Genomic DNA, 21430 nt, shown 5'->3' on the forward strand with positions numbered 1-21430 from the left:
CTGGAACCTCCTGACTCCGAGGCAGCAGTGCAAACCAGAAAGTCAATGTGCTGAGCCCAGGCATGTTCCCTGCAACATGCAGTGGGCCTGATGTAATGAAGTGTTCCATATGTAAAAATGTGCAAACTTCATAGAACAGGAAGAGAACTTGAAAGAAAGCTGCAGTTACAGCCAGCGATGGTGCATGTGATCTGTCCATGTGGAGTGGACGTGCACGTCCTCTCACTGGCGATCGGTCCATGAGGAGTGGGCATGGACATGTCCTCTTGCTGGCGATCTGTCTCTAAAGAGTTAGTAAATGTGGAAGCGGCCGGCCCACCTCTTCTTCTTCCATGGTTTTGAAGCTTCACTGCCAGCAAAGTCCAGTGAGATAAATAAAATCTAGCAATGCAGGTATGTACTGATAAAAAACCGAAAAGGATTTTTCGCCCTGGTGTAGGGTTGTGTACAGTTGTGGAGGCTTGGTGTAGAGTGGCGCAGTGTTGTGTAGATTTACATACAGTAGCAGAGTGTTGTATAGACTTGCATGGAACACTGTGTCCCTGCTCTACGCCGAAAGTCCGTGAAAAAAAATTAAATGTTTACTTTTTTGCATTCATTTCACAGGTCCCTTTACGTCCTTAAGCATATTGCCACGTTGGGCTGCATAAACTCTACGTTGGCCCAGTGTAGAAGAGGCTTAAGCTCTTTCAGTGTGCATGCATAAGCCACAATGCTACATCACAGAGTTGGTTGTCTGAGTCTTGGAGCGAAATCAACAGTGACTATGAATAAACGTGGTTATTCTAGTTGTTTTATGCCAGTGTGATCCTCACTATAGTGTTTGAGATGTTATTTTAAGTAACAAAAATTGTAAAAACTACTAGAGGTGGGCGGATCGATCCTAATATCAATAATATCGATACCAACGCTGGTATTGATATTGAACAATCCTCGTGTAAAAAGAACGCTACTCAAGCTTTTTTCTCTCCCGCACGCACTGACTGCTGCGCATGCAGATTCATCAAAGTACTCTCTGTCTGTAGGAGCAGCGCTGTGCTGTCACACAACACGGAGCAGTGCACCCTTGTATTGTGGTTTGTCAGCCTTCTATCTCGGGAGATTTTGTTTTAAGTTGTGTTGAGTGATATTTTTTTAAACAAAATGTTGATTGTGATAATAAAGTATTTTGTTGTCACGTACAATGTTTGGCGAAATTCTATCTGAGGTCTTTTGGATCCTTTGGATCTATGAAGCTTAAATATGAAAAGATACGTGTATCGATATCAGCGATACTGGGCCTGTATTTACTTGGTATCGGATCAATACCAAAATTCCCGGTATCGCCCACCTCATAATGGTGTGATACTGATGTGTTTACTGGAATGTAATGTTCAAGCATCTGTAATGTAACATGTTGTTTATTTCATTTGTGTTGCAGTTACAGAAAAAAATATTTGAGAAGATTCAGTAAAGCAACTTCAGTCAAAGCTACTGGGTCTCTCATTTTGTTTGCTATCTGTCAGGACAGAATAACCTCTGACACGGCTCTTCCACTGGACCCACAACCATAAATTTGCTGTACTGTAACTTTAACAATCTTAAACTATTACAGCCCTGTGATAGACTGGTGGCCTGTCTAGTGTCTAACCCGCCTCTGGGAAACGCTCCAGCTCCCCTGTAGCACTTTACTGGAATAAGAAGGTACAGAAAATGAATGAATCAGCTATTACATTTGACATGTTTTCTGTTATTTCGCTTACATCATTGTGAAATATAACACATCTTTCATTAACTTTTTCTTTTTATTGCTTATCAAATCAAACTGCAAGGCATGAATCACAAGTAAATATTTTAATTTGACCAAACTCCCTGATTATTTTCCCACTCTTCTTCCCACTTGTTAATCTACATTACACACACTGATCGTGCCAGTTGGAAGGTTATATACAGTGGTGTGCAGGACTAACTAGATGGCTTCAAAATGAAATCTCGACAGATATGCTAATGTTTCCAGCAAAAAAACAAATCAGTTTTTCATGTGTAATTAATATACCCAAAAAGTGATTATGCCACTTTAAAGAACTGGACCTTCATTCTCCTGTGAACATATCTGCATCACCAAACACCTCTGTCCAGTGACCTCATGACTGCATTCAGGTATTTCAGGGCTGACGACCCCAGCAGCTGGAGAAGACCGAGGGGACACCCACATTTTACCTGGCTATGGCAAACAGATGGTTACTTTTGAGGTGTAGGATGGCAACCACCATTTGCCATCTGGGATTTTGGAAGGTACCACAGTATGGCAACCACACAGGATCGTTGCCATCCTACACCTCAAAAGTTACTAATTAATGGCATTAAAAGTAATTAACTAATGGCAACCACTCAGGATCATGGATCCTGAGTGGTTGCCATTAGTTGAATGAATGAATGAATGAATGAATGAATGAATGATTTATTCAGCACGCACAAACAAAATCTCTCATTTACAAATCAAGTTAAGAGAAAACAAAAATGAAAACATATAGAACAAAACTCAAACAATTTACCAATTTAGTGCGGCTGAAAGGGTGGGGCAGAAGCAAAAGCTTATAAACGCCCACCCCGTACATCAGTTTTTGTGTACAAACAAAAAATAAACACGAAAAACAAATACTAGTCAGCAATGTAACGCAGTTAAAGTAATACAACAAACAAACAAACAAAAATAGCCACACAGGCAATTTACTTAATTATGCAAACTATAACAAGTTATTTTTTACAGTCTTTTAAACAAGCCAATGTACTAGATACTTTGATACAATCTAAACAATCATTCCACACTCTAACACCCTTTACAGAAATGCAATGACTTTTAGGAGTAGTTCGAATCTTTCTTCTATCAAAAACCAAAGATCCACGCAAATTATACCTGCACTCTCTCATTTTAAACAGCTCCTGGACATGTTGAGGCAAGAGTCCGTTTATAACTTTATACATTATCTGTATTGTAAATATAAACCAAGTCATAAAACAGTGAATTTGTTGGTTCAATATTTTTTTACTTATCACTCTTATAGCTTTTTTTTTTGGTAACAGAAATATTGGATTAGTATTTGTTTTATGTATATTTCAAATCAAATCAAATCAATTTTATTTATATAGCACCAAATCACAACAAACAGCTGCCCCAAGGCACTTTATATTGTAAGGCAAGGCCATACAATAATTATGGAAAAACCCCAACGGTCAAAACGACCCCCTGTGAGCAAGCACTTGGCGACAGTGGGAAGGAAAAACTCCCATTTAACAGGAAGAAACCTCCAGCAGAACCAGGCTCAGGGAGGGGCAGTCTTCTGCTGGGACTGGTTGGGGCTGAGGGAGAGAACCAGGAAAAAGACATGCTGTGGAAGAGAGCAGAGATCAATCACTAATGATTAAATGCAGAGTGGTGCATACAGAGCAAAAAGAGAAAGAAACACTCAGTGCATCATGGGAACCCCCCAGCAGTCTAAGTCTATAGCAGCATAACTAAGGGATGGTTCAGGGTCACCTGATCCAGCCCTAACTATAAGCTTTAGCAAAAAGGAAGGTTTTAAGCCTAATCTTAAAAGTAGAGAGGGTGTTTGTCTCCCTGATCTGAATTGGGAGCTGGTTCCAGAGGAGAGGAACCTGAAAGCTGAAGGCTCTGCCTCCCATTCTACACTTACAAACCCTAGAGCTACAAGTAAGCCTGCAGTCTGAGAGCGAAGCGCTCTATTGGGGTGATATGGTACTATGAGGTCCCTAAGATAATGGGACCTGATTATTCAAAACCTTATAAGTAAGAAGAAGAATTTTAAATTCTATTCTAGAATTAACAGGAAGCCAATGAAGAGGCCAACATGGTAGAGATATGCTCTCTCCTTCTAGTCCCTGTCAGTACTCTAGCTGCAGCATTTTGAATTAACTGAAGGCTTTTCAGGGAACTTTTAGGACAACCTGATAATAATGAATTACAATAGTCCAGCCTAGAGGAAATAAATGCATGAATTAGTTTTTCAGCATCACTCTGAGACAAGACCTTTCTAATTTTAGAGATATTGCGCAAATGCAAAAAAGCAGTCCTACATATTTGTTTAATATGCGCATTGAATGACATATCCTGATCAAAAATGACTCCAAGATTTCTCACAGTATTACTAGAGGTCAGGGTAATGCCATCCAGAGTAAGGATCTGGTTAGACACCATGTTTCTAAGATTTGTGGGGCCAAGTACAATAACTTCAGTTTTATCTGAGTTTAAAAGCAGGAAATTAGAGGTCATCCATGTCTTTATGTCTGTAAGACAATCCTGCAGTTTAGCTAATTGGTGTGTGTCCTCTGGCTTCATGGATAGATAAAGCTGGGTTATCATCTGCGTAACAATGAAAATTTAAGCAATACCGTCTAATAATACTGCCTAAGGGAAGCATGTATAAAGTGAATAAAATTGGTCCTAGCACAGAACCTTGTGGAACTCCATAATTAACCTTAGTCTGTGAAGAAGATTCCCCATTTACATGAACAAATTGTAATCTATTAGATAAATATGATTCAAACCACTGCAGCGCAGTGCCTTTAATACCTATGGCATGCTCTAATCTCTGTAATAAATTTTATGGTCAACAGTATCAAAAGCAGCAGTGAGGTCTAACAGAACAAGCACAGAGATGAGTCCACTGTCTGAGGCCATAAGAAGATCATTTGTAACCTTCACTAATGCTGTTTCTGTACTATGATGGATTCTAAAACCTGACTGAAATTCTTCAAATAGACCATTCCTCTGCAGATGATCAGTTATCTGTTTTACAACTACCCTTTCAAGAATTTCTGAGAGAAAAAGAAGGTTGGAGATTGGCCTATAATTAGCTAAGATAGCTTGGGTCAAGTGATGGCTTTTTACGTAATGATTTAATTACTGCCACCATAAAAGCCTGTGGTACATAGCCAACTAATAAAGATATTGATCATATTTAAGATCAAAGCATTAATTAATGGTAGGGCTTCCTTGAGCAGCCTGGTAGGAATGGGTCTAATAGACATGTTGATGGTTTGGAGGAAGTAACTAATGAAAATAACTCAGACAGAAATCGGAGAAAGAGTCTAACCAAATACCGCATCACTGAAAGCAGCCAAAGATAACGATATGTCTTTGGGATGGTTATGATAATTTTTTCTCTAATAGTTAGAATTTTATTAGCAAAGAAAGTCATGAAGTCATTACTGTTATATGGCTGGGGGGCCTGGCTGCCGGTTTGTTTCTGTCTTTTGGTTTTCCTCCCAGGTGGCGTGCGTTTGGGACTGAGTGGCTGTGTTGCTGAGGCTGTCAGGACCTCACCCTGATCACCTGCGACTCATCAGGACTCACAGCTGTGGTGCATCTGGATGGATTGGAACATGTTGGCATTTAAACTGGAGTGCACAGTGTGTATTTGCCAGAGACTCGACCTTGTGACCAGACGGTGAGATCGTCGTCTCGGGAGCCATCTCATCAGCAGCGGATGCTGAGAATGTCCAGTTTGATGCACAGTCTGTGAAAGAGGAGGGGGTGAGGTTTCCCGCTCGTCAGCACTTCCTGAGGTACGTTGATTTTGTGACTAACAGTTATACAGTCAGTAAATGTGGTGTCCCTCACACCTTATTGTATTGAGCTGTTTGTAGTCATGTATCAGCTTCCACTGCAGTGGAGTTTTGTGAACTGGATGTTCCATGCCTGCAGTTGGAAGCTGATCAGTAATCAAGCCAGGAAGTGTTTTTGTTTGTACCCTTTAAGTGTTCTGTGTGTAGAGTGTGGACTCACATAATGGTTCCTTCTTTCACAGACCGGTTGTTGCGGCCACCTGGGGGGTGTCGGCGGGGTCCTTGGGTCCGAAACAGCTCTGGCTCCGACCGTTAGCGCTGCTGGGAGCGCACCACGCCAGGCCGCACCTTTTTGTTATTATAGTTATCACTGTTTATGTATTAAATTCGTTAGCCTTTGTACCGTGCTCTGCTTATTCATACTGGGTCCTTCAAACGCTGGTCGGTTCTCCGAGCTGCGTCGACACATAACAGTAGTCTCTGGCCAAACATCATGGACCCAGCGGTAGCAGAGACGGTAACGCGCCGGGAAGGCAGCAGCAGACGTTCAGTGGTTATCCGGATCAGTGCGGGGCTCTCCGCCCGGAAGGTGCGTGTTTGAGAACCCATTACTGGATACTGATTTGTGCTCTCTTGCAGCCGTGTTCCTGTGTTGTGCCTTATCCATGGGTTGTGGGGGTGTGACTGGCGACGGCTTCGCGTCACACTCCGACCGGATAAGAGGTTTAAACGGGAGCTGCAAGAGTGCGTTTGTAATGGGTTCACGCGCACGGCGGAGCTCTGTTAGCACGGGTCGGGGCTTCCTGTGTTACAGTCGTAGCCCCGTTTCCCCGGACAAAGGTAACTACTGCGTCTGTTGTTCAGCTCCGGCGTTATTTAGTTGAGCACATTTTGGTTGTGTGTTGCACTCAGCTGCGCACATAAAAGCAGCTCGTTTGTTTTTTCTGTCGCCAAAGGGTTTTTTTTTGTTTTTAGCACTTGGCTCCCCCTTGTGGTGACTGAATCACGTTACCGTCAAGCTTTGAGTAGGAACAGGTGTGTTCCATTTGGTTGAGCTTGACGGTAAACTCACTGATTTGTTTTGTGTTAGTTCATTTTGGTGTGGGTGTTGTTTGAGTTGGTTTTTGTGTGGGATTTTATTTTTTGTTTTCCACATTTGTCTGGGGTTGTGACCCTGCAGCCTGTCTGAAAACGAACAAAAAAAGACAAAAAAAAAAAAAAGGGGACCCAAACAACTGTGTGTTGGTCTGTTTGTTTTCCTTTTATTTTTTTGTTTCACTTCCCCAGGGTTAGATGGAACGGTCCCCTGGGGGGTGATGGGGTGGTACTTGGGTTGTTTTTCCTCTTTTTGTTTTTTGTTATGCCCTCTCTTCTCCTCTGACTCCAGCCGGGTGTGCCGTGGTGTCGGCATTGCTGGAGGGGTGCAGTTGGGTTGTGCTGGGCGTTTCCCAGGTAGCCTCTGCACCCGGGAGGGGAGGGGGGGGGTTTGGGGTATTTTTGTTTCCCCCCCCCAGTTTCCGCCCTCAGGGTTTGACTGTGGTGTCCTCTGGGGGGAAAGGGCTGTAGGCCCATCTAGCCATGGACGGCCGGGGCTGGGTCCATTGGTCATGAGGGGAGGCGTCTCCTGGGGTTGACGAGTGGTCCTCTGGGAGGCGCTGGTAGTCCCCGTGGGTGACGATGGATCCCAGAGGGACCTCGGTCGTGGTTATTACTCCTGGAGCTGGCGGGAGGCCCTCTGGGGGGTGTTGGTCCCTACATGTCGTTTGGGGGGGAGGAGGGGGGGGGGGGTGTTGTAGCATTTTGTTTGTGAGCTCAAGTTTGGGTTTTTCTTTTCTCCCTTCCCTGGGGTTTGATGGAACGGTCCTCTGGGGGGGGGGGGAGGGGGGGTATTTGGCATTTTTGTGTGTGAGCTCAAGTTGGGTTGTTTTTCTTTTCTCCCTTCTGGGTTTGATGGAACGGTCCTCTGGGGGGGGGGGGGGGTGTTTAGTATTTTTGTTTGTAGGCTTGGGTTTGGGTTGTTTTTCCTTTCCCCTCCCTGGGGTTTGATGGGACGGTCCCCTGGGGGGGGGGGGGTGTTTTGGTTGTTTGTGTTTTCTTTTATGACTAATTACACATGTTTGGATAAAGGCTGACCGCACAGGTGTAGGAACTCCTGGCCACACCTGTGCTAAGAGACTGTCAGAAACAAGGGCAAAGATGCAGCCAGTTCAACCAGTCTGTTGGAGGATGAACGCGGACACGGTTTCCAGCCATGGTCCCTGGAGGGGGGTGTTTCTCCTGGGCCAGGGGTGTGTGGTCGCCGGGAGGCTTCCCGTGAGGGTGGGGTACTGTTATATGGCTGGGGGGGCCTGGCTGCCGGTTTGTTTCTGTCTTTTGGTTTTTCCTCCCAGGTGGCGTGCGTTTGGGACTGTGGCTGTTGCTGAGGCTGTCAGGACCTCACCCTGATCACCTGCGACTCGTCAGGACTCACAGCTGTGGTGCATCTGGATGGATTGGAACATGTTGGCATTTAAGACTGGAGTGCACAGTGTGTATTTGCCAGAGACTCGACCTTGTGACCAGACGGGTGAGATCGTCGTCTCGGGAGCCATCTCATCAGCAGCGGATGCTGAGAACGTCAGGTTTGATGCACAGTCTGTGAAAGAGGAGGGGGTGAGGTTTCACGCTCGTTCAGCACACTTCCTGAGGTACGTTAGATTTTGTGACTAACAGTTATACAGTCAGTAAATGTGGTGTCCCTCACACCTTATTGTATTGAGCTGTTTGTTAGTCATGTATCAGCTTCCACTGCAGTGGAGTTTGTGAACTGGATGTTCCATGCCTGCAGGTTGGGAAGCTGATCAGTAATCAAGCCAGGAAGTGTTTGCTGTTTGTACACCTTTAAGTGTTCTGTGTGTAGACGTGTGGACTCACATAATGGTTCCTTCTTTCACAGACTCGGTTGTTGCGGCCACCTGGGGGGTGTCGGCGGGGTCCTTGGGTCCGAAACAGCTTCTGGCTCCGGACCGTTAGCGCTGCTGGGAGCGCACCACGCCAGGCCGCACCTTTTTGTTATTATATTATCACTGTTATGTATTAAATTCAGTTAGCCTTTGTACCGTGCTCTGCTTATTCATACTGGGTCCTTCAAACGCTGGTAGGTTCTCCGAGCTGCGTCCGACACATAACAATTACTAGTTAAGGAATACTCGGCTCAATAGAGCTTTGACTCTTTGTCAGCCTGGCTACAGTGCTGAAAAGAAACCTGGGGTTGTTCTTATTTTCTTCAATTAGTGATGAGTAGTAAGATGTCCTAGCTTTACGGAGGGCTTTTTTATAGAGCAACAGACTCTTTTTCCAGGCTAAGTGAAGATCTTCTAAATTAGTGAGACACCATTCCTCTCCAACTTACGGGTTATCTGCTTTAAGCTGCGGGTTTGTGAGTTATACCACGGAGTCAGGCACTTCTGATTTAAGGCTCTCTTTTCAGAGGAGCTACAGCAGCCAAAGTTGTCTTCAATGAGGATGTAAAACTATTGACGAGATACTCTATCTCACTCAGAGTTTAGGTAGCTACTCTGCACTGTGTTGGTATATGGCATTAGAGAACATAAAGAAGGAATCATATCCTTAAACCTAGTTACAGCGCTTTCTGAAAGACCTTCTAGTGTAATGAAACTTATTCCCCACTGCTGGGTAGTCCATCAGAGTAAATGTAAATGTTATTAAGAAATGATCAGACAGAAGGGAGTTTTCAGGGAATACTGTTAAGTCTTCAATTTCCATACCATAAGTCAGAACAAGATCTAAGATATGATAAAGTGGTGGGTGGACTCATTTACATTTTGAGCAAAGCCAATTGAGTCTAATAATAGATTAAATGCCGTGTTGAGGCTGTCATTCTCAGCATCTGTGTGGATGTTAAAATCGCCCACTATAATTATCTTATCTGAGCTAAGCACTAAGTCAGACAAAAGGTCTGAAATTCACAGAGAAACTCACAGTAACGACCAGTGTGGACGATAGATAATAACAAATAAATTGGTTTTTGGGACTTCCAATTTGGATGTACAAGACTAAGAGTCAAGCTTTCAAATGAATTAAAGCTCTGTCTGGGTTTTGGATTAATTAATAAGCTGGAATGGAAGATTGCTGTAATCCTCCGCCTTAGCCGTGCTACGAGCGTTCTGGCAGTTAGTGTGACTCGGGTGGTGTGACTCATTTAAACTAACATATTCATCCTGCTGTAACCAGGTTTCTGTAAGGCAGAATAACTCAATATGTTGATCAATTATTATATCATTTTACTAACAGGGACTTAGAAGAGATCAATCCAATCAATCAATCAATTTTTTTATATAGCGGCCAAATCACAACAAACAGTTGCCCCAAGGCGCTTTATATTGTAAGGCAAGGCCATACAATAATTATGTAAACCCCCAACGGTCAAACGCCCCCCTGTGAGCAAGCACTTGGCTACAGTGGGAAGGAAAAACTCCCTTTTAACAGGAAGAAACCTCCAGCAGAACCAGGCTCAGGGAGGGGCAGTCTTCTGCTGGGACTGGTTGGGGCTGAGGGAGAGAACCAGAAAAAAGACATGCTGTGGAGGGGAGCAGAGATCGATCACTAATGATTAAATGCAGAGTGGTGCATACAGAGCAAAAGAGAAAGAAAACAGTGCATCATGGGAACCCCCCAGCAGTCTACGTCTATAGCAGCATAACTAAGGGATGGTTCAGGGTCACCTGATCCAGCCCTAACTATAAGCTTTAGCAAAAAGGAAAGTTTTAAGCCTAATCTTAAAAGTAGAGAGGGTGTCTGTCTCCCTGATCTGAATTGGGAGCTGGTTCCACAGGAGAGGAGCCTGAGAGCTGAAGGCTCTGCCCCCATTCTACTCTTACAAACCCTAGGAACTACAAGTAAGCCTGCAGTCTGAGAACGAAGCGCTCTATTGGGGTGATATGGTACTACGAGGTCCCTAAGATAAGATGGGACCTGATTATTCAAAACCTTATAAGTAAGAAGAAGAATTTTAAATTCTATTCTAGAATTAACAGGAAGCCAATGAAGAGAGGCAATATGGGTGAGATATGCTCTCTCCTTCTAGTCCCCGTCAGTACTCTAGCTGCAGCATTTTGAATTAACTGAAGGCTTTTTAGGGAACTTTTAGGACAACCTGATAATAATGAATTACAATAGTCCAGCCTAGAGGAAATAAATGCATGAATTAGTTTTTCAGCATCACTCTGAGACAAGACCTTTCTGATTTTAGAGATATTGCGTAAATGCAAAAAAGCAGTCCTACATATTTGTTTAATATGCGCTTTGAATGACATATCCTGATCAAAAATGACTCCAAGATTTTCACAGTATTACTAGAGGTCAGGGTAATGCCATCCAGAGTAAGGATCTGGTTAGACACCATGTTTCTAAGATTGTGGGGCCAAGTACAATAACTTCAGTTTTATCTGAGTTTAAAAGCAGGAAATAGAGGTCATCCCATGTCTTTATGTCTGTAAGACAATCCTGCAGTTTAGCTAATTGGTGTGTGTCCTCTGGCTTCATGGATAGATAAAGCTGGGTATCATCTGCGTAACAATGAAAATTTAAGCAATACCGTCTAATAATACTGCCTAAGGGAAGCATGTATAAAGTGAATAAAATTGGTCCTAGCACAGAACCTTGTGGAACTCCATAATTAACTCCATAAGAGAGAGACCTAATGTTTAATAGACCACATTTAACTGTTTTAGTCTGTGGTGCAGTTGAAGGTGCTATATTATTTTTTCTTTTTGAATTTTTATGCTTAAATAGATTTTTGCTGGTTATTGGTGGTCTGGGAGCAGGCACCGTCTCTACAGGGATGGGGTAATGAGGGGATGGCAGGGGGAGAGAAGCTGCAGAGAGGTGTGTAAGACTACAACCTCTGCTTCCTGGTCCCAACCCTGGATAGTCACGGTTTGGAGGATTTTAAGAAAATTGGCCAGATTTCTAGAAATGAGAGCTGCTCCATCCAAAGTGGGATGGATGCCGTCTCTCCTAACAAGACCAGGTTTTCCCCAGAGCTTTGCCAATTATCTATGAAGCCTACCTCATTTTTTGGACACCACTCAGACAGCCAGCAATTCAGGGAGAACATGCAGCTAAACATGTCACTCCCGGTCTGATTGGGGAGGGGCCAGAGAAAACTACAGAGTCCGACATTGTTTTTGCAAAGTTACACCACCGATTCAATGTTAATTTTAGTGACCTCCGATTGGCGTAACCGGGTGTCATTACTGCCGACGTGAATTACAATCTTACCAAATTTATGCTTAGCCTTAGCCAGCAGTTTCAAATTTCCTTCAATGTCGCCTGCTCTGGCCCCCGGAAGACAATTGACTATGGTTGCTGGTGTCGCTAACTTCACATTTCTCAAAACAGAGTCGCCAATAACCAGAGTTTGATCCTCGGCGTGTGTGTCGCCGAGTGGGGAAAAACAGTTAGAAATGTGAACGGGTTGGCGGTGTACACGGGGTTCTGCTTAGGGCTACGCTTCCTCCTCACAGTCACCCAGTCGGCCTGCTTTCCCGGCTGCTCGAGATCTACTGGAAGGGAACTAACAGCGGCCTAAGCTACCTTGGCTAAGCTACCTTGGTCCGCACCGACTACATTTCCCCCAAACTTCAATGCAGTAAGTCATATAAGGGACAAGTAATGAGTGATACAATGAAACCAACACATGTTGGGGAGAAAGTATTGTACTTTGTACAAGATAACAATAACTTTTGATATTTTGGACTCAATATGTTTTATATGAGATTTCCAACTGAGCTTGTCATCAACAAAAACTCTAAGAAATTTAGACTGAGATACAATTTCAATTTCAATGCCATTCAACAATAATTTACTACTTACATTTCTGGGCTTATTTCCAAATATAATGCACTTAGTTTTACCAAAATGAAGTGGTAATTTATTAGCGTCAAACCAGTATTAACTTTTTGCAGTTCCCTCTCCACCAAGTCCAAGAGCTGTCTCACATTATCTCCACTACCAATCACAGTTGTATCATCAGCAAACAAAATACAACTCAAAGACTTAGAAACCCAAACCTACTGTATATCATTAATCTACAGCAAAAAAACACTAATGGCCCGAGAACTGACCCCTGGGGCACTCCACATTCTCCAATTCTGATTTTATCCCACCAAGGCAAACACATGATATCTATTACGTAAAGAGACCCATTTCTAAGATGCCATTTTTATCTAAAATACTTGAAAAGGTGGTCTATACTCAATTACAGTCGCACCTTACTGCATTTGACATAACTGAAAAATTCCAGTCTGGTTTTAAACCTTTGTACAGCACTGAAACTGCTCCTTTAAAGTTTTTAATGATCTTCTTTTAATCATGGACTCTGGCAGCTCAGCTGTGCTTGTGCTTTTAGATTTAACTGCAGCCTTTGACACTGTTGACCACCAAATCTATTATCTCACCTTGAATCGTGCGTTGGATAAATGGCACAGTGCTCAAATGGTTCAAGTCCTATTTGACTGGTCGGTGCTTTTCTGTAAACCTTGGTCCCTTTGCATCACAGAAAGCCCTTGACTTGTGGAGTACCTCAAGGTTCCATTTTAGGGCCAATTTTATTTTCGCTGTACTTGCTTCCTTTGGGATCACATTTTTAAGAAATATAAAATTCAGTTTCACTGCTTTGCTGATGATGTGCAGATTTATCTACCTCTGAACCTTAAAACAAACTCATCTGCCATCCTACAGACTTGAAGATGAAGATGATGAAGATGAAAACTGTTTATTTCGAACATTTGATACAACAACAATTACAAGATAGATCAGTAAAGACAACAACAAAAAAGTTCCTACTGTGTACCCAACATGTCCGAAAAGGGGTAGGGTGAAGCATCAGCTTGTTTATCCCTACCCCTTCTTCCCCACAACCAGTAATACCCTTTGCCACATATACACATAGATTCCTACACACCTAAACCAATATCAATATATATATATATATATATATATATATATACATATCTCAACATACATATACATATATACATACATATACATACACATATATACACATACACACACATATATACACAAACATAAATATACACCTACACATACCTACTTACATACAAAATACTATATATTTACAAGCCGAAGCAAAAAACAAAAACACCCTAACCCTCATTACCCTTCCTCCTCCCTATACCTAGAAAAAAACATATTTTTGTACCGCTGTTTGAACTGGTTCATGCTTGGACATTGCTTGAGCCCCACTCCCAATCTGTTCCACATCCTCACCCCACAGACAGAAATACAGAAACCTTTTAATGTTGTTCGTGCCCACTGATGCTTTAAATTAAATTTCCCCCTCAGACTGCAATCCCCTGATCTGTTAAAAAACATATTTTTAATATTTGCTGGAAGTAAATTGTTTATTGCTTTATATACGATTTGTACTGTTTGAAAATGAACCAAGTCTGTGAATTTTAAGAATTTGGATTGTAAAAATAGTGGATTTGTATGATCTCTATAGCCAGTATTATGAATAATTCTTATAGCTCTTTTCTGCATTACTGATAGTGATTGTGTTGTACCTTTATAAGTATTACCCCATACCTCTGCAGAGTACTGTAAATATGGTAAAACCAGTGAGCAGTAAAGAATGCGGAGTGAGTTGTGGTCCAGAATATGTTTCGCTTTGTTTAGAACTGAAATGCTTCTTGACAGTTACTTGTATATGTTTTATATGAGTCTTCCAGTTTATCTTATCATCTATTATCACCCCCAGAAACTTATTTTCATGTACCCTTTCAATATCTACCCCCTCGACTTGTAACTGAACCTGCCTGTCTGTATTACAATAGCCAAATAACATGTATTTTGTTTTACTTAAGTTTAATGATAATTTGTTTCTGTCAAACCATATTTTCAATTTTCCCATTTCTATACTGATCCTCCTCAGTAACTCCTGCAAATCCCCCCCTGAACAAAAAATGCTTGTGTCATCTGCAAGTAATACTAATTTTAATATTTTGGAAACATTGACAATATCATTTATATAAATTAGAAACAGTTTTGGACCCAATACTGACCCCTGTGGGACGCCACAAGCATTGTCCAAGCATGATGATGTATATTTCCCCAACTTCACAAACTGTTTTCTGTTACTTAAGTAGCTTCTCACCCAGTGCAACACCAACCCCCTAATCCCATACTGTTCAAGTTTACTGATTAATATGTCATGATTGATTGTATCAAAAGCCTTTTTAAGGTCTATAAATATTCCAACTGAATGTAATTTGTGGTCTATGGCGTTTGTAATCTCCTCAACTGATTCTATTAATGCAAGTGATGTTGAACTATGTGCTCTGAATCCATATTGACTATCAGTAAGTAATTTATGTTTATTTATGAATTTGTCTAATCTATTATTGAATAACTTTTCTAATAATTTGGAAAATTGTGGAAGCAAAGAAACAGGTCTATAATTTGTGAAGTGGTGTCTATCCGCAGTCTTATACAGCGGCACAACCTTAGCTATTTTCATTTGATTGGGAAATTTACCGGTTTGAAATGATAAGTTACAGATGTATGTTAATGGTTCTACAATCCATTCAATGACCTGTTTTACCACCACCATATCAATTTCATTTAAATCGGTAGATGTTTTATATTTACAATTATTCACAATGTCTATAATTTCTTTTCCATCCACTGCTGTGAGGAACATTGAACAGGGATTTCTTTCTATGAGATTATTATCCCAATCCTCAGGTTGGGAATTGGGAATTTTTTCTGCCAAGCTTGGTCCAATATTTACAAAAAAATTATTAAAACCGTTTTCCTTATTTTCCTTCTTGATATTATTATCAATGAAATACTGAGGGTAACTCTGTTTTTTATTGCCATTTTTGATAATGCTATTTAATATATCCCATATTCCTTTAATATTGTTTTTGTTATTATATAATATGTTACTATAATATTCCTTCCTACATACCCGTATAATATTAGTTAATCTATTTTTGTATTTCTTATATCTATTTTCTGCCTCTTTAGTCTTTAGTTTTATGAATTCTCTATACAGTGTATTTTTCTTATTACATGCATTTCGTAACCCTTTCGTCATCCATGGTCGAGCTTGGATTTTTTGTTTTCTGTAGTCTTGTTTAATTGGACAATTTGTATCATATAATGATGTAAATATTTGTAAAAAAGTTTCATATGCACTATCAACATCACTTTCACTGTATACCTTTTCCCAGTTTTGCTCCTGTAAATCCTTCTTTAGTGTGTTCATGTTTTCCTCTGTCCGCACTCGCCTGTATTTTATTTTCTCCTCTGGCTGATTCCGCCGATGGTTTCTATTATAAACGATGAAAACTGGTAGATGATCACTAATGTCATTGATTAATAATCCACTCACAGTGTTATTCTCAATATCATTGCTGAATATATTATCAATTAAGGTAGCACTATGGGATGTAATTCTGCTTGGCCTGGTGATTTTTGGATATAAACTCATACTGTACATTATATTGATAAATTCATCTGTTATTTTATGCTTATTTGGATTGAGCAGATCAATATTTAAGTCACCACAAATGAACAGTTTTTTTGATTAGTTTTTGAGAACATTTTTCCCATACAGTCAGTGAATGTTTCAATACTAGATCCTGGTGCTCTATATATACAGCTGACTAATACATTTTTGCTTTTTTCTTCACATATTTCAATAGTTATACATTCTAATAAGTTATCAATCACAGTTGTCATATTGTCTACTATTTTATAATCCATGTTCTTATCCACATACACAGCCACTCCTCCTCCACTCTTATTTTTTCTGTTTACACAATTAAATTCATATCCATCCAGTTCAAAATCCATTCCTTTATCTTCATTGATCCATGTTTCTGATATAGCAATTATGTTAAATATTTTTTTAAACTGACTTAAATATTCTTTAATGTTGTTAAAGTTTGCATATAGACTTCTGCTGTTGAAATGGATTATTGATAGTTTGTTATCCGTTTTAATGATCCGATTAAACTGTTCATCTGTATAATAGCAACAACTGTCATTGATATTTGAGAAGAAATTATTGTCCGGGTCTATATCGTGCTCCAAGTCCAGTACATTGTGGTCTGTGTATTTAAATGTTCTCAGTTCTACTTTTCCATGATCAGCAATCCTTTGAGTTATATCCTTCTTGTCTCCAGATGTAGATGATGCAGTAGATGAATAGGTTCCTCTGGTCTGTGTCATGGTGTTGTGATGTGTTTGTGTCCTCATACCTTATTGGTCGTATTTGTCCAGATCCTCGATGTTCCTGATTACCATAACCTTCACTTGTTCTGGTGTTCCGTTCAATTTGATAAATGTTTTGCAGTTGGATGTCCATGTCTGTTGAATTTTTCCCTGCTTTTTTAGGAAACGAGCTTTCCTGGCGATGTCTGCGTTTCTTTTGGTCAAATGTTCATTGATGAATACGTTTGTTCTTTTAAGTTTCCGTCCCTGTTTTAACAATGCCATTTTATGTTTTCTGTTGACAAACCTCATTATAACTGCTCGTTTCACTGCTTTGCTGATGATGTGCAGATTTATCTACCTCTGAACCTTAAAACAAACTCATCTGCCATCCTACAGACTTGCTTTCAAGAAGTCAAAGACTGGATGTCTTTAAACTTTTTGAATCTAAATGAAAGCAAAACAGAGATTGTGGTCCTTGGTGACCTTGATCTTTCTGCCCTTGGTTCACTCGCCTCCTACTGTCATTCATCTGCTAAGACCCTTGGTGTTTTTATAGACAGCTCTTTTAAATTCGAGAAGCAGATCAACACAGTGGTCAAAACAAGCTTCTTCCAGCTTAGACTTTTAAGTAAAATCAAGCGTTACCTGCCCCCAAAACAGCTGGAACAGGTTGTGCACGCCTTGATCACGTCTCGTTTAGACTACTGCAATTCTCTGTATGTTGGTCTTAATCAGTTGTCTCTGCATCGCCTCCAGATGGTGCAAAATGCAGCTGCGCGTCTGCTCACTGGAGCCAAACGGCACCAACACATTTGTCCTGTTTTATCTTCACTGCTCTGGTTACCTGTTGCTTTTAGAATCAATTTTAAGATTTTTTTGCTTGTTTTTAAATCAATTCACGGTCAAGCCCCATTCTGTTTATCTGATATGCTGTCATTGCACACTCCAGGAAGAGCTCTGTGCTCCGCGGACCAGAGTTTACTGGTCTGTCCCAGGTCTAAGCTGAAGACCAGGGGAGACAGAGCCTTGCTGTTGCGGGCCCAAGCTCTGGAACTACTCTGCCATTAAATGTCCGACTGGCTCCTTCAATTGACTCTTTTAAGACTCTTTTAAAGACACATCTTTTTGCACTGGCTTTTAACACAAGATGAGCTGAATACTGCCACATCTTTTATTGTGTTGTTGATTTATTTTGTTCTTGTATTTAACTAAATATAATTTTAATTCCTTTTACTGTACAGCACTTTGGGGCAGTGTTGACTGTTTGTAAATGTGCTTTATAAATAAACCTGACCTTGACCTTGATAAATTTTTACCAACATTAACAAAATAATCATTAAAATAGTTAGCCATCTAGGATTTTGGAAGGTACCACAGTATGGCGGATGAGGTGACGTGTTGCACCAGTACATGCACTCAGATGTGCATAAATATCTGCCAAATACTGTCCACAGCATAAACAAACAGACTTTGAAAATGTTAATGTGCTGTTTAAGGTTTATCAAGCTTTATATGCAAAGATATGAATATAAAACACGTTAAACAACTTTCACAGAAAACAAATCACCACAACTTGGTTACAATAAAGCATGAATTACTGTGAATTCAGATGTACATGTTACACAGTTACTGTGAATGAAGATTACACAAAAGCTCCTCAGGAAATTATGAAGGGCAAACAGTTACATTGTTCTCCTTCAAAACACACAGTAAAGTTTTGAAAAATGACTATGAGTAACGCAATCATAAAAATATTACAACAATGCAAAAACAAGAGGGTTTGTCAAACCGATTCTTTCTACAACTTTAAACATAATGGGAACAAAAGCAAAATATCTTGTCTCATTCAAAACAACAGACAATGTGTGATTCACTCTTTGAAACATTTGGAAATATTTTAAATGTATCATAAATTTCTTTGAAGTAGTGTTTAAGAATTTATACGAAAGACAGGTTGTATTTAATATTGAAATGAGTTTCGTTAATGAAAGATTATTTATTTTTACACTTGATGTTTGTAATAATCAGAATATTGTACATTTAAATTTAGATTTTATGTTCATGTTGAACTACAAACGCAAAAACTAATTAACTTCATTTTTATGAACAGGCTAATGTTCTTAAAGCTTCTGCACATTAACTGGCAAACACAATCTTGCTGAAAACAAGCTCTGTGAAGATTTTATAGACTTTTATTTGAGTCTCTTACTACTGCAAGCTGAACTTATGAAGCTTTTCTGAATTAAAAGTGAAACATCTCGAAGAACTAAAGAAGACCAGTTGAACTAACTCAACCTACTTGAATACCACTTCCTGGATGACTGAGCATCTTAAAAAAACTGGATTTTCATTGTCTAAAAACTGATTCTATATCGAAAATTTGACATCTCGTGTAGTACGCAATAACCCAAAACAAATCGTTTTGCATCCAACTCAGGTACTTGCCTCATCAGGATTCTTCAGCTCACACTCAAAATATGCCAGCATGAAGAAAATGAACTGTTTCAGCTCACTGGTGGCAAAGAAACGCCCAGGACACATGGTAAACCCGGCACCCCATGGCATGTAGTATACTTCACCTTCTTCTCCCCCCTTTATAAAAATCTGGTTTTTTTTGCTCCCGTCTGGATTCAGAAAGCGGTCCATATGTGAATGAAAATGGGTCAGGTGGACCTCTGGATCAAGGTTGAACTGTAGTATGAGGACAGATTGCCACTCTGTCACCCTTGCGAATACAATATTCCTGACCGTCAGACATTTTTAAAGTCACATTGTCAACCGCGATCCTGCTCATGGTTGCTGCAACGGTGAGTCGGAGGGTCTCTTCTATAGCACTGTCCAGGATTGGCATTTTCCCCAGCATGTCACGGGTCAAGGTAATGAAAGGAACATCACCTCGGTCTTCCTGCCCAGTTTCCTTAAGGAGCTTGTTGACTTCCTCCTTCACAGCTATCATAGCTTCAGGGTGCTTCAGAAGGTAGAGAAGAAGCCAGAAACAAGCGGTGGTCCGTGTTGCTCTGGGAGGCCCAAAGCTGCACAAATGTGAATCGGCATAATCATCGACTCTTTCAGACCCCATTTCTTCTCTAATCTGCTGATTGTCCAACACCCAGGAACTGACATTGTCCTTCTCCTTATTTCTGCACTGCTAAAGCGTCCCAGAAGTCTGACTTTAGCTTCTCTGCCTCCATCTTTTTCCTTGGTGTAAGGACCCCGTATACCAGGTCAGGGAAGAGTTCATCATATTTTAGAAACTTGTGAAACAGAGTTTCTGCTTCCACTCTGTCTTGCTCTTTGGCCTTCTCTACATTTTTATTAATCGAATGTGGCTCATTACCGAACAGTGATAAATAGCCCGCTGTAAAAATAGTGCTAGAGCAGTACATAAACATGTCATCTTCTTTCCAGCTGCTTCGGTCAGACACTGAGCCAGTAGGGTGCAACATCACGTCCTGTAGGTTTTTCATCATGGCTTGGATCAATAACTCCAGTCCATCTCCATTCAGTGGCTTTTTGATGAAATTGTCAAGAAATTGATGTTCATCCTTTGCACCCTTATAACTAAAGGCTCTTCCTAACACGCCCTTGGCAGTGTTGCGGATGTCCAGCTTTTCTCGGCTCTCCTTAAGAATGGATCCAAATGAAAGCGGGTCTTGAATGAATGTGATGTATTGCCCTCCCAGCTGGACTGTGAAGATCTTCCCATGCTTTTTTGTCATCCGCTCAAGGAATTTACTGGCATCTCTTTGAAAGTCTAAGATATGACCCAGCCAAGGGATGAGACCTTTGTCCAATGGGGGTTCTCCACGGCGACGTTGACGAAATGTACCAAGAAGGTACAAACCTCCAATCAGAGCAGCAAGCAAAGACAACAGGATCGGCAGCAGCAGTCCCATGACTGAGTCCTTTGGCAGCCACAGAGCTTTGACAACAGACCAACATATCCTGCTAGTTAAATATGTCTTTTGCTCCTCCTACAGGTGAAGGCCTGTTAATATATAACTTAGAAATGCGTATGTCATATGATATCAATTTAAAAGGTATTTCTAAGTTATATATTAACAGCCTCTTATGGGGGCTGGGTTCATGAGTGTCCTTCTGCAGTAAGACAGACAGTGAATGGTTTATGCATTAAGAGCATGTTCTAAAAAAATCCTCCTCAAAACTATCCTGGAATTGAAATCACAGAATTGGTTCCTGATTGCATTGTTAGTTCAAATTAAGTTGAACAAACTATATTTACAAGTAAGTGTTTGGGCTACACTCATGGTTAGGGTTAGTTACACTTGACAGACCATGCATGTGACTTTAGAGGCAAAACGTGCACAGACTACATATCTACGGAAAAAACAGCATAAAACTGAATGTGCATCATAAAGAAACAGCAACTGTTTTAACTATTTTCCTTTTAAAGCCAATGTGTCAAAATTTGGAATATTTTGGAATATTTATCATCAAATTATGTCTGTGATGTTTCTTGATTGCTGTTTAATTGACTCTTATCTTTTTTACTTTTTTCTTGCATGAACTTTACCTTTGTTCTGATCTAGAAACTAATTCTCTAAGGCCCAAACTATGTGTCTGTTATATGTTAGTTAGTTTGCTAGTCTGTCTGGTG

At 40.6% G+C, this 21430-nt stretch overlaps 1 pseudogene; it reads right to left on the reverse strand.

Moving 5' to 3' along the window:
* LOC117521281 overlaps positions 1-20708 on the reverse strand; it is a 32520-nt pseudogene extending 11812 nt beyond the window's left edge.
* Between the last annotated feature and the right edge of the window lie 722 nt (positions 20709-21430).

The sequence above is a fragment of the Thalassophryne amazonica genome, chromosome 12 (genome assembly GCF_902500255.1).
Source record: "Thalassophryne amazonica chromosome 12, fThaAma1.1, whole genome shotgun sequence".
Taxonomy (NCBI): Eukaryota; Metazoa; Chordata; class Actinopteri; order Batrachoidiformes; family Batrachoididae; genus Thalassophryne; species Thalassophryne amazonica.